Source organism: Phyllostomus discolor, chromosome 13 (assembly GCF_004126475.2).
Source record: "Phyllostomus discolor isolate MPI-MPIP mPhyDis1 chromosome 13, mPhyDis1.pri.v3, whole genome shotgun sequence".
NCBI classification, from domain to species: Eukaryota; Metazoa; Chordata; class Mammalia; order Chiroptera; family Phyllostomidae; genus Phyllostomus; species Phyllostomus discolor.
This window is the reverse complement of record NC_040915.2, coordinates 62,077,169-62,091,382: the sequence shown is the minus strand read 5'-3', so window position 1 is coordinate 62,091,382 and position 14,214 is coordinate 62,077,169. Positions and strand designations below refer to the sequence as shown.

General features: G+C 44.6%; 1 protein-coding gene and 1 pseudogene across 1 annotated transcript in view; one reads left to right on the top strand and one right to left on the bottom strand.

Annotated features, from left to right (window-relative positions):
* Positions 1-14,214, top strand: part of DGCR2 (DiGeorge syndrome critical region gene 2) — a 65,063-nt gene that overhangs the window by 26,397 nt on the left and 24,452 nt on the right.
* On the bottom strand, positions 8,377-12,998 carry LOC118497984 (annotated as a pseudogene).

Sequence of the window (14,214 nt, the reverse complement as noted above, 5' to 3'; positions counted from 1 at the left end):
TCTTTGGAATATATCAGATATTATACAGCCTTTTTTTTTTTTTTTAAGAAAAACCCATAGATGGGAAAGTGAAACCGACTTAGCATAGCAAAGAAACTGCATCCTTGGGCTTCCTTAAGAGAAAGAACACGAGGGAATGGCCTGCTTGACAAGCAGATCCCCTGAAAGACTTGGAAGTTCCCAGTGCCGCTGCTGGCGGGCTCTGGGGTGGACATAGAATAGGAGTGGTGGAATTCTCTTCCACCATCCACCTCCCTTCTGCACTCATCAGCCAGACGACTTCTCCCACCAGTAGACCTGAAGTTTACTTTCCAGACCCTACTGTCCCGTATCGAGCACCTGAACTGTGGCCATTTCGAATTAAGGTGTGCTACAAGTGTCAAATATACATCTGATATTAAAGACTGAGTTTTAAAAAGGTGAGGTGTCTTGTTAATACTCTTTTATATTGATTATATGTTGAAATTACAGTAGTTTGAATATACTGGGTTAAATGAAATGAAAATTCATCTTCTGTTGAAATGTGACTTGCATGGTATTTCCATTAGACAGCACCTGGGCTTACAGTTAACAAAATAGGAGACATCAGGCCCAGCAGAGGGGAGCCACGGAGGTGGAAAACAGAGGGATTAAGATAAATTCCCTATGGGGGCAAGTGAGAACCACAGCCATCTCTTCCACCCTGCCCCCCAATTGCTGGCACCCAGGTGTTTCCTCAGGCAGGGGATTGAAGGGGTCTCGCCTGGAGAAATGCCTGGAGAAATTCGCATGTCCTGGAAGAGGTGTAAGAGGTGTCAACATAATGGAGGGTTCTGGTCCCCACCTTGAGGCTCGCCTAACCCTACCAACACCTGGTCTTTAGTGCTCACAGAGCCTCTGGGAAGCTGGACCACCTTCCTCCTAAGCATGAGAGGCAGCCAGTGTCCTAGACTGGAAGAAATCATCCATGGGATGCTCCCCAGATTCTGGGCAAAGCTTTGTAGACCAAAAGGGCCAGAACAGAGTGGCCTGGGGTGGCCAGCTCTGCTGCATGTAAAGTCGTGGTTAAATGCAAGGGCCTGGAACCAAGATGCTGGGGCTGGTACCCCCGCCTCCACTGGCTGTGGCCCTGTGGGCAGGTTGCTTTGTGAACTTCACTGTCCTCATCTGTAAGATGAGGAAAACAATAGTGTCTACCTTCTAGGGCTGTTGTGAGGCTCGGTAGCATGATACACAGACAGTTCTTGGAACAGAGCATGGCACAGAATACTGCCTCAATACATATTAGCAGCTATTCTTATTTTATAGTTCAGGGAATAAAAGTAGACTTTAAAAAATATATTCTGACATCAGCAAAATGGCAATCTAGGAAACTCCAAGTCCTCATTCCCCTACAAATACATTTTAAAAAGGCAACTAGAGCCATGGCTGGTGTGGCTCAGTGGATTGAGTGCTGGCCTGCATACAGAGAGGTCACCAGTTCGATTCTCAGTCAGGGTACATGCCTGGGTTCTAGGCCAAGTCCTGGGTGGGCTGTGTGTGTGAGAGGCAACTGATCAATATTTCTCTTCCTCTGTCTCCCTCCCTTCCCCCTCTAAAAATAAATAAATAAAATATTTAAGAAAAATTTTAAAAAGCAACTAGAGACTGGCTACAGTAACTATAGAAGCTCTAGAAATAGTCAAAGGTCTACATGTAGGGGTGTCTGACCTTTTGGTGTCTCTGGGCCACACTGGAAGAAGAGTTGTCTTGGGCCACACATTAAAGGCACAAACACTGACAAACACTATGGGGGAAAAAAGATTTTAAGTAAATTTATGATTTGGTGTTGGGCCGCCTTCATAGCCATCCTGGGTGGTGGGTTGGACACCCAACCACAGGAGCACCCAGTCAAGAAAAAGCCACATTCAAAAATGGTAGGAAATTTTGTAGCATCAGCTCACCTTGGCCCCACTCCTCCCCACCTGGCACACAGGTCTGAAGGAAGCAGTGGCCCGATCCCTGATTGCCTGCCTGCAACAGGAGGGAGGGGTTGGGCAGACTTGACTTGAAACATGTTAACCTGTCTGGAGGTGGCCTGAGCCACTGATTGCCCTGTGTGACTCAGAGCTCAAGCCGGGAAACCAGCGTAGCTCAGATTTCAGGCTGTGAAAAGCAGGGGAAACAATTCAGGAAACAATTCAGGAAGCCTTGCAGAGGTGGATGGGGGGAGGGACCACAGAGTTTCAGATGCCTGGGACAAAGGACTAATGGTGGAGGAATACAAGAGAATATCTAAGGCCTTGAGAAGCTGGCTGGCACTGTCTGGGAAATTAAGACATTTAAAGCAGTTAGGTATATTTAGGAATCAAAAAAGTTCACACTTAGGCCCAGATAAGAGGCAAGTGCAGAAAAGACATGAGAAGACTCTAGGCTCAGAACAAGCCGTGCTAATTGGTGAAGGTCTTCCCCAGTGCAAGGCTAGTCAGCGAACACTAGGAGAGATGACTCTTCCCTCCCATGCGTACTTCTCAACAACAGCAAAGTCACGACATGAAGCCAAACACCTGGCCCACTTAAAGGAATAAAATTAAGTAGCAAAAACTATCCCTGACATACAAAGGCTTTAAAACTATATTGAATGGGCTCAAAGGGCTAAAGAAAAATACAGAAAAACTAAAGGTAACTGGAAAACAGTATATAGAGAAAATGAGAATACCAGTGAGGAGAAAGAAATTATTAGAAGGAACCAGACAAATACTATAATGGAATTGAAAAATTCACTAGTGGGGTTCAACAGGCACAAGAAAGACTAAATGAATGTTTTTTTAAAAAGTTTTTTAGAATGGATTTTTCTTAGATGGGGAGAGAAACATCAGTTTGTTACCCCATTTATGTATTCATTCATTGGTTCTTCTGACGTGCGCCCTGACCTCGGAACCACAGCATTGGCGTATCAGGGTGACACTAACTGGCTGAGCTACCTGGCCACAGCCAGAACTAAGTGAACTTGAAAACAAGACATTTGAAAGTACGTATTTTGCCGTGTATAACATGCACTTTTTGCCCAGTTTTTTTAGGGAAAAATAAGGATGCGCATTTATACATGGGCATAATGATTACATACTGTGAGTATAATAATCCTGGGTGTGATGCACACAGAAACATAGGTGCACATTATACATGGCAAAATACAGCATGTTACCAAACAAAAAGGGAGTTCATCTGCCTGCCACCACAAAAGCTCCACTGAGGCAGGTGCTGGCATAAAAGGTGCTGTGTGATCTGGGGGAAGGGCAGACTCCCCATCTCAAAGTCCATCTCCTCAGCAAGGCCAAGACAAAAGCCAGTGTCCAGAATTCCTACTCCAGTTTATTTTTTAAGATTTTGTTTATTCATTTTTTGAGAGAAAGGGGAAGGTAGGGAGAAAAAGGAGAGAAACATCAATTTGTGAAAGGAACACTGATAAGCTGCCTCTCCTGCGTGCCCCAGCTGGGGATCAGGCTAGCGACCCAGCCATTGTGCCCTGACTGAGAATCGAACCAGTGACCCTGCATTGCAGGATGATGCCCAACCAACTGAGCCACACCATCCAGGGCCCTGCTCCGACTTAAAATACAGTCCTTTGAAGCCCACAGGCAGTCGTGTGGTCATCCAGGTGGCCTCACATGTTCCCAGCTGCTGTCTGTTTCAGACTCCCTCCTGTGTAAGAGCTGCTGGGGCCACAAGGTCGCACGCTATGGTAAGAGAAGGGTACGCTCAGCAAAAAGGAGACAGACTCCCTCCCGGGGGCCATGGGCCATGGAAAGAGAACAGGCGAGTCCACCATCAGAGTGCAGGTCACAAGCCAGCTAGCCAGGAGCAGGAGAGAGCAGGAGTTTCTTTGTTCCCCTAGGACTGTATTAACTTGGGTGTGGGACTGGCCAGTTGCTCTCAAAATGACCAATCAACTTCCCAAACTTTCCCTTGCTTTGTGTGGGTCCACCTCCCACCCCATCCCTTCTTTCCCCAGGCTAGACTGACAGGTTGCTTTGGTCCAGCACTGCCCCCTGCCACCATTTTGACTTCTGTGGTGCATGTGCCTGTCTTTCCCTGGTCCCACCCCCAATCTGATAGGTAGGAGAGGGCTTTTCACTTGTTCAGTGTAAGTACCTCCCCTTGCCGCCATCCTGGCCACAGGGGAGTCCAGCGCCCCTATGGCCTCCCCACAGTAACAATTAGTCTTTGGAACAAAATGAACAGAAAGGTGAGCAGAGCCTTGGGGACTTAGAGGCTCACCCAACAGCAGAGGAATACACATTTTTTTCCTCCAGTGCACATCAAACATTTCTCAGGATAGACCATATATTGGGCTACAAAGCAAATCTTAAATTTAAAAGCAACTCTAAATTTAAAAGAGTTAAATCATACAAAGTATGGCTTTTAATCACAATAGAATGAAACTGGAAATCAGAAGGAAACTAGAAAACTCATAAGTACATGGAATTTCACCAACACACTCGTAAGAAGTTACTGTCAAGAAATCACAAAGCAAATTAGAAAATATCTTGACAAATGAAAATTAAAACACAACATAGCAAAACTAATGGGATGCACAGAAAACAACACTGAGAGAGAAATGTATCGTTGTAAATGCTTAAATTTTAAAAAGAAAGATTTCAGATCTACAGCTTAACTTTACACTTTAAGGAACTAGACAAAGAAAACTAAACCCAGAGGTAGCAGAAGATGGAGGAAGGAAAACAGTTGAGAAGAAATCAGTAAAATCAAAGATCAACAAAATTGACAAACCTTTAGCTAGATTGACTAAAGAAAGAACATCCAGATAAGTTGGGACATTACTGACAGTTTTGTAAAAATAAAAAGGATTATAAAAATACTCTGAGGAACTGTGTAGCAACACATTGGATAACCTAGACAAAATGGACAAATTCCTAGGAACAGGACCTGCCAAAGGGAAATTAAAGGCCAGTATCCCGTGAACACTGATGCAAAAATCCTGGACAGTACGCGCAAACAGAATTTAAGAGCACATTGAAAGGATTATACCCCATGACCAAATGCACTGGTTCTTGTAATACAAGGATGGTCCAACAAACTCAAATCAATATATATACCACACTAAAGAAATAACAGATTATTAGGGTTGAGGGGGACACCACACGACCATCTAAATGCAGAAAAAGCATTTGTCAGAATTGAACATTCTTTCATGGCACCAACCCCAAGCCCAGGCTCTCTGACCTGTGCTTCTGACTGACCAGCTGTAGGTTGGAGGTTCCAAAGATCCCCTGCTTATGATCAGTTAATTTGTCAGAATGGCTCACGGAAATCAGGAAAACGCCTTTTCTGATTTCTAGATTACTGACTTACCACAAAGAATGTTAGCGAGTATGTATCAACAGCTGGATAAAGAGATGGACAGGGTGAGGTCCCGACCAGAGGAGTTCTGCTGGTGAGGAGCCAGGGGCCACACTGGCACTTGCAAGGTTAGGCTCCTCAGAGGGGAAGGGCTGGGCAGTCCTGTGTTCTTAGGGAGGCTCCATTACATAGTGGTTTTTAGAATATTCACAGAGTTGTATAGCTATCACCACAATTAATTTTAGAACATCATTGTCACCCCAAAATGATGAGCAAGCACGCTCCATTTCTTGCCAAGCCTAAGCCCGGGGCAACCACTAATCTGCCTTGGTTCCTGGATTTGCCTCTTCTCTGCATTTCACAGAAATGAAGTCACACACCATGTGGTCTTTCAGGTCTGGCTTCTTTCACTTAGCATAATGTTTTTAAGGTTCACCCATGCCATTTTCTCTTTGTTTTACTTTTATTTAAACCTATTATGTACTTTTAAATAAAAACTTGTATGTGGCTTGTTAGTCTTTCAACTTTTAACAGCTTTATTGGTATAATTTCTGTACCACAAGATTCACTGGTTTTGAAAGTGTGCAAGTCAGTGATTTTCGATAAATGAACCGAATTCTGCAGCTATCCACCACGGGAATTTTAGGACACTCGTCACCCTCAGAAGTTCCCTGTGTCCATTTGCAGTTACTCCCTGTTCCCTCCCCAACTCCCAGTGACCTACTCATCTGTTTTCTGTCTCTTACAGAATTGCTTTTCTGGACACTTCATATAAAATGAATCATATAATTTGTGTTCTTTTGTTTCTGGCTTCTTTCACTTAGCATAATGTTTCTGAGGTTCATCCGTGCATCAGAAGTCTGTTCCTTTTCTTCACCAAATATTCCCTTCTTTGGATCACATCACATTTCATTTAACCATTCATTGTTTGCCGGGTATTTCTGTTGCTTCCCCTTGTGGATAAAGCAGCGTGAACATTAGTGTACATGTTTTTGACAGGACATACGATTTCGTTTCTCCTGGGCAAATATGGAGGAGTTAGATACTCTGGGTCACGTTGTAAATTTATGTTTAACTTTTTAAGAAACTGCCAGTTAAGATCTCCTTAGCAGGACCTCTGTCCTAATTCCCCTCCAGTTGTAGATCTATCACAGATTCTGCTGGAGTCGCTTTGTACCCTTCTCTCATGGAGGCCTCTGACTACACCGGTCAGGGCAAGCTGGCAGGGCCTGCTGCCCACCATCCTGGCAGAGGGCAAGTCCCTGCACCGTCAGCACGGGAGAATCCGACTTCTCCCTGTGTCTCTCTCTTTTCCGGTTTCCTGTTTTGGGTCATTCCCTCATTTAAGCGGCTTACTGCCTCCTTTGATTCCTTCTGCAGAAAAGGAACACAGGAGACAAAAGTTTTCGATTCCTTGTTTGAAAATGCCTTTATTTTCCCCTCACATGTGATAGGTTGGGCAGAATTTTAGACCTATAAGCTAGAAATTCTTTTCCCCTATAGGTTGAAGATCTTCCTCCATCTTTTACAGGCTCCCAACACTGTTGATGGTTCTTTGAAGGCACGTAACCTGTTTCTTTCTCCCTGGAAATTGTATTTTTGGTACATGTGCTGGCCACTAAGTGTACCTTTTATTTTGGAAACGCATGCCTTTCAGCTTAGGGAAAGAAACCACTAGTGTTTTGTTTTGTGTTGTTTTTTTTTTTTCTTTTCTCCTCCATATATTTAGTCTCTGTTTCTAGAATTCCTCTTATTGGAAGTTGCAGCTCTGACACTAATGTTCAGGTTTTTTAGTCTCTCTGGTTTGCCATCTCGTCGTCTTTTTATTTTACTTTTAGGAAGTTTCTACTTGCGCCACATCTTTTAAGGAGCTTTTATTTTTGCTTTCATGTTTGCATTTATTTTTAAGAGAGCTTTTTCTTTGGGGGTGTTGTCTTGTTCTGTGGGTATAATATAGTCTCGCTTTGAGGATGTTAATGGTGTGTTTGTTTAACTTTTCGTCTATCTGTACTCGTTTCTTACGAGCTGTTTTCCTTCGTGGCCTTGGTCTCTATTTATCTCATTTGAAGACTCTCCTTAGGTGGGTGGTCCTGGCCTGTCTGCTGCATAGGGCAGAGCGCCTTGAAGCTCCCTGGTCTCCCTGGAGGGTGAATCAACTGGACTGTCTGCACCAGGGATCTCCTCCCCGTTTGGACCTTTTTCTTGGGCTGCCAGATTTTCCCATAAAGAAATGTTCATTCTGCTTGAAGGCTTGGGTTCTGGGAGCTTAGCAGAGAAGGAGCTGGGAGTCTACCCTCCTCCCTTCCCTAAATGCAGAACGCTGGCTTTCAGCTGAACTTGCCCCACAACCCAGCAACACCTGGGTTTTACCCGTTTTACCTTCTCATCAGTAACTTGCCCTTTCGCTAGAGTGGGGAGAAGGGAGAGTCACCTGACCATATCAAGTGCAGAGGATGGGGTCTGGGTCTGGGTGTGTCAGCTGTCTTCTCCCCTGCATTTTAATGTGAGAAATCTCAGATCTACAGAAAAGCTATAAGAATAGTACGATGAATGCTCACACAGCCTTTACCTGCATTCACCAGCTGATAGCATTTTGCCACAATTGCTTTCTCTACATAGGTTTTTTTCCTGAACCCGTTGAGAGTGTGTTACTGATAGGATGTTTTACAAGCAGTCTTACAACATCTATCGTCTAAGAACGAGAACAGGCCCATAACAATCACAATACACTTCCACATGGAGAAAAAAACTCACTACACTGTCGTATTATAGATATATCCCATATTGAAATTTTTTAAAGTGTGCCCAAAAAATGTTTTTTATAGGCTCTGGTTTTTGTTTTGTTTCTTTAAAACCACGATTTATTCAGATGTGACATGTCATATGTTCTTGCCATCTCGCTTTGTTCTTTAATCAAGAAGTGTCCTGGCTTTTTTTTTTTTCTTTTAATTGATCATACATGTATGTCACTGACATATTTGAAGAGTCCAGGCCAGTTTTATAGAGTGTCTTTCATTTTTGACTTGTCTATTTACTCATGATTAATTTGGTTGAGGCTTTTTTTTTTAAACATCACAGATGGGATTTTTTACCTGTCACCATTAAATGTGTGAAATTTAAGCAGATTCTTGGACTGGGGGCTCATCTCCATCAGCTCGTTCACCTTTAGCGCCCACCTTGCCCCCAGCAGCTCTCCCACAACCTCGACCTTCGTCACGAAGCTCTGAGAGTTTTCCAGTTCAAATTTGGGCTGCTTCAGCATTTTGCCTTTTCTAACAAAGACGTTCTGGAGCGGGTGAGCAGATTGGCAGTCCTCTTCTCTGCATTTTCCAGTGTCTGGAGCCGGTTTGCTGACCACTTCTTTCAGGTCATCTGTGCCTCTGAGGCCGTGATTTCTGTGATCTTCTGGATCTGGCGGACCAGTGGATGCCGAGCATAAGAGGTCTTCTGAATCTGATTGTTGTGTTTTTAGTAAAACCAGCACAGAATAAATAGATGACGTAAGTAGCCATCATAGTCTTGACATCAGCATGCGCTTCCTTCCATCGTGCTGCCAGGTTTTGTTGTTGTTTTCTTAAATTCTCACCCGAGGGTGTGTTTATTGGTTTTTAGAGAGAAAGGAAGGGGAAGAAAGAGAGATATCAATCAGTTGCCTCCCATATGTGCCCTAGCCAGGGATCAAACCCACAGCCTTTTGGTATATGGGACGACACTCCAACCAACTCAGCCACTGGCCAAGGCGGATCTTCCATTTTTTGACCACGGAGCACATTTTGTCATGGGTATGATCCGTGCCATGGAAATGAGTCAGATAGTTTTTGCCCAGCACATCCTCAGTAATCAGCGGGAGCTTTCTAAGTGCAGCTTCATCACTCTGCACATCAGCCCTTGAGACCATCTGATGTGATTCTGGTTCCTTGAGTTCTCCTGACTTGTGTTTTTCCAGTACTTCTTATATTGAACATAGCTGGTGCTTTCACATCACACCAGTCTTCCTTAGAAAATGGGTCAGCCACTTTCTTCTTGGCTCCCCTTTTGCCACCTTTTGTAAGGTGCTTGTTCTTGCCCAACCTCCACGGTGGTGCTTCAGAGTGAGACTTTTTAAGCAGGTCACAAAGTATCCCGTCAGGGGACACATGAGGTCGGTTTGTCCCGTTATTGGTGATGTTAAATTTGATCACTTGGTTGAGCTAATGTATGCCTTCCTTAGTGTAAATGTTTTTTCTCCTTTCGAAATGAAGAACAGTCTGTGAAATAAGTACTGAATAAATCTAGCATGGTATCCTAGGTGTTGTCAAACAACCTTAATCCCAGGTGTTTTATTGATTATTTGTAGTAAATGATATTACCTACAAAGAGCTTTCCTGTTTCATGGCACTACAAGATGTTCCAGGCTCCCCTTGTACTTTTGCTCCAGGCCTGGAGGTGGCCATTTTTCTAAGGAGGCCTGTTCCTTTTAGTGAGGGATGGTATTTAGAAACCAAGATCTGAGTGTTAGCTGTGCTCATAGTTACTTGGGTATCTTTGCTTCTAGGCACTTTCATTGGGTATAACTAGAAAACCTTTTTTAAAAACATTAAATTCATACTTAGCAATACCTCTGATTCCGATTCTAATCCGCACTAGAGTTCTGCCTCTCCTCCCTCCGTCTCATGTTTCTGTCTCTCTTTCCCATAGTAACAAGCCTGGTTTCCAGCGTCCTCTATGTCTGTACTCATTTGGCCAGTCCTAAAATATACATTAAAAAATTCTGGAATTACTACTCCTGTACTACTACCAAGAACAAATCTGCTAGGTAAAGGCCAGGACTTCTTTTCATTTCTTTATGTCGTTAGGCTATTTCCCATGGAGGGTGTGTAGTCTGTTCTCTAGTCAAAAGTCATTAAGATTCATCCTCTTTTCTTTTGTTGGATTATATTAACATTTGATTGTCTTTGTACCCAGTTTTAGGACTGTCTCCTCATCCTGTTATTTTAATTTACTTTAACTTTGGTTTTTAAATATAAATGCATATACCATCAAATACACCTCTTTACAGTCTACAATCTCATGGCAAGATTCAAAAATCATAACTATGTAAAAGCATGTTCTTAGAAGTTCTATTTCCTATCCCTTTTCTCTGTTACCTCTCGCTTCCTATAGGTATTTTGAATAGTTTCTGGCTTTCCTGAGTTTTTAGTTTTGCTTTTTAAAAAATTATCACAAAAATAAGAAAATATGTGTATTTTACTTCTTTTTTTGTCCCTTTCTTAAACAGGTATTTTACAGTGTATACTCTCTGTGCTGTGATTTTTTTTCCTTTTTTAATTTAACAAAATGCTATTGAAGTCACTCTATTAATTCATAGGATCTTTTAAATTATTTTTTACAGCTATATTGTACTCCGTCTTATGGCTAATCATACTTTGACCAGTATTCTGTGTATGGGCTCATTGCTTTGCAGTTAAGTATAATGCCACAATAAATAGCCTTGTGCATATGTATATCCCACCCCCCAAATTGTTGGAGATGCATCTTCATTGTAAATTCTTAAATGTTAAATTGCCGGGTCAGTGCATGTGTACTTTTGCTGAATATTACCAGATTCCTTATTTTTCCACTTTCAAAGCTATTGGCCTAGGATTTAGCTTTCTGGGCTCAAATAAGTTTAGAGTGATACTCACTTCTAAAATAAAACAATTTTGAGACTGACAAATACTAAAAACTTTAGAATAGGATACTAGGACAGCAGCATAAACAGGCATTGTCCCCAGGCAAATTACAAGGGGTAGCTACCTCTACGCTAATTACCACTTTGTCCTCTGTTTTCCAGTTTTTAGAACTTTGTCATCCTGTTCCACATTCTGTTTGTCTTGGGGACTATGTGCCTTTTAAAAAGTCCTGTTACTGTTGTTTTAATGAGTTTCAGGAGAGACTAGAGGTTAATAAATATGTTTTTTTCAGTATGATATCTTTAACTAGAAGCTTCAATTTTCAGAAGTTTTCAGATCTGGACAGACTCATAAAGTTGCCCTGCCCTTTTGTAGGAAGGTGTGGTCTTATAAAAGAAAGTAAAGCAAGAAAGAAGATGGCCAGGGTCCAGGAAACAGGGTCCCGGGACAGGAGGACAGCGAACGACCGGCCCGGGACCCCGGCCACCCTCTGGCACAGACGGCAGCCTGTTCGCTCTGGTGCTCGAAGGCAGGGCATGAGAGGGGCTTTCTGAAAACAGCGGAGCGGGAGACTCTGATGCAGTGTTTTTTGAGTGTTTAACATTTGTATTGCTACCCTTTGTTATCTACTATATAGCAGCTAAAAAAATTAATGGTAGCTATACAGGAAACCAAGTAAATTTTAAAATTGATGCAAATATCAACTGAGGGGAAAGGAAAGTTGTTAGAGACTTAAAATAACCTTAGTATCCTATTTGGCTTACAAGTGAAGATAGAGTATTACATTAGTCTGCTGGCTTAAACTATGAAATTGGTTCTCCCCTGTCGGGAAGGAAGGTAAGAGCGTGTGTGAGCTAAGCCGTTACCCACGGGAACACGAGTCAGCAGGCGCGTCAGTAGAGATAAAGGGGGACAGCTGGCTCTGGGAAACAGGTTAGGGCGGGGGGCGGGGGCTGGGATGAGGGTGAGGGTGAGCAGGGCTTTCTGTTTAATCTTGTGACGAACATGGGTGGGAATTGAGACCTGGGGTAAGGTATTCTACCCTCGTCAGTCTGCTGCCATATCTCGGTTGGCAGTTGAGACCCAAGGCCACAGCTTGAGTGTCATAGAACTATCCGGTGGCTTCAGGTCTTGTCAGGGGCAGTGACAGAAGATAAGCCACTCCCTCTCTGAACTTATGCGGGAGACATTTATAGAAGGGAGGCAGGCTTCGGAGCTTACAGGGCTGACTTTCTGCAGTGATTCTCTCTGTTGTATTATGTATGCATGTCCCCGTGGGGAGTAAAGTGGGAGAACGAAAGTGCTCATATTGGTGTTTCAGAAACACAGGTCTCAAAACTCTGACAGAACAGAAACAGAGATGGCGGCCCCTGGGCCAGCACCCCTGGAGCCTCAGCAGTGCTCTCACTAGCAAGGCCACCGTGGCCCTAGCTGGGAGGGGAAAGCGTCAGTTTAAAGAACAGGTATGACATATGGAAATACCATTAGGGATTTCGTATTTTTAGGCTCTTTCATGTTAGAAATCCTGTCTTGGTAAGCAAGTGTTGTTTGACTTACCAAGTAACATCTGGTTTTAGGCCATGATTCTAAACCTGTTCGGATGTCAGGGAGGGAAGTGACGTGTGTTCTGACAGCCTGGAGTGCTGGAGAGGCTCTAGTCCTCTGCCCTCTTTGGACAAGTCCTAGAAACGCAAATCAGAATCACGTTTTGTCTTTTATTTGCATGCCACTCCCTGCCTGGACTTAGTTTCCCTATTGGACTTGAGGTTCTTGAGCAGCCCCCACCTTTCCCTCGAGCTGTGTGCTGGGGAAGCAGAAAGCCTGGTCCCCCAGTGGAGCTGAAAGCCAGGAGAAGAGGTGGGTGCCCAGGGAGTCAGGTGGAGATGGGCTTCAGGTGGCCAAGCCATGAGGCAGCGGCTCAGGACCTGTGGACTTGGAGGAAGAGGGCTGCTTACCTCCCGGTGTTCCACTTCTGCTCTCAGGCCGGTCTCCTAACGCTGTGAGCCTGCTCTCCCGCCGGTGAAGCATTTCCCTTTCCTCCTCTCCTGCAGCAGCAGGTCAGCCATGTTGGCTTCTCGTTGCTTCACATATCCTTCTGTGGGCTCCCACTCAGTCGTGGCTGGAGCTGCTCTGAAGTCCTGGTGAGGACATCTGAAGAGAGAAGAGCCCCTGTGGCAGGACTTCGTGCGTGGGCTTGGGGTTGGGTTACGCACTTGGACTCGGCTGTCCCAGCCCCGTTCCCAATCACAGCCAGTTGCTGGATGGAAGAGGAGGGCTGAGGAGGGTGTGTCATATTGCTGAGGGGCAACAGGATCATCCACTGTTGTTCCCTGCCCACTGCTGTGTTCCCTGTGCCTGGGGCAGCGCCTGGCACGCCGAGGTGAAGAGGGACGGTGCAAGAGGGAAGGCTGCTTGGAGTGTGCAGAGCTGCATGGGAATCGGCTCGGCCATGAGAGCTGCCCACCCTCCAGCTGGCCTTAGTGGTGAAACGCTGTCTGGGTCTCAGAAGCAAATTCTCCATGATCAGAGGTGGTCGTCGGGATCTCTAAGTGTGCTAATCCTTGCTCTGCCTCCTCCCCAGCTGCCCCCAGCTCCTGCTCCTCCAGCACACGTGGAAACCCCTTGTCTGTCATCAGCACCATCTCCTTGGCCAAACCCTTCCGCTTGCTGACAAAGGCCTGTGTGCTGGCGGGTTTTCTCAGCAGCATGTAAGGGGCACCTAGTAAGTGAGTGGTGAGTTGGTCGATGTGGACCTTGGGACAGGAAGAGGAGTGACGGAAAAGAGAAGGGATCCAAATTACCCCCAAAGCGCAGAGAAGCCTGCTTAGTCAAACTAACTTCTTCCATCACCCCAGGCCCTCTTCCGTTAACTGTCTCAGCAGTGGCCGCTCACCCACATGCTGCAGATGGCTTCTCCCTTGAAGAGTCGAAATCCAGGCCACCTGGCACGCTCAGTACCCACATTACTCCGCAGAGTACTCTCTTACCTTTCTTTCTCTTGCCCCTCTGTCCTACATTGGTGGGTTTTCACCCGGTGTGCCACAATAATTTTTAAAACATGCAGTACCTGACTATTTAGTCAAGGACACTGACCTCTTTTCCCTTAGATTGTCAAATAAAAATGACAACAGTCACTACAACAATGGCCATTCTGTGTGAATGAATCAAAATCACACTTTTTTTGGTCAGGTTGGCAGAAAATCTATTTTTGTGTGCACCACAGATTTTTGGCAATCAGTCTGTG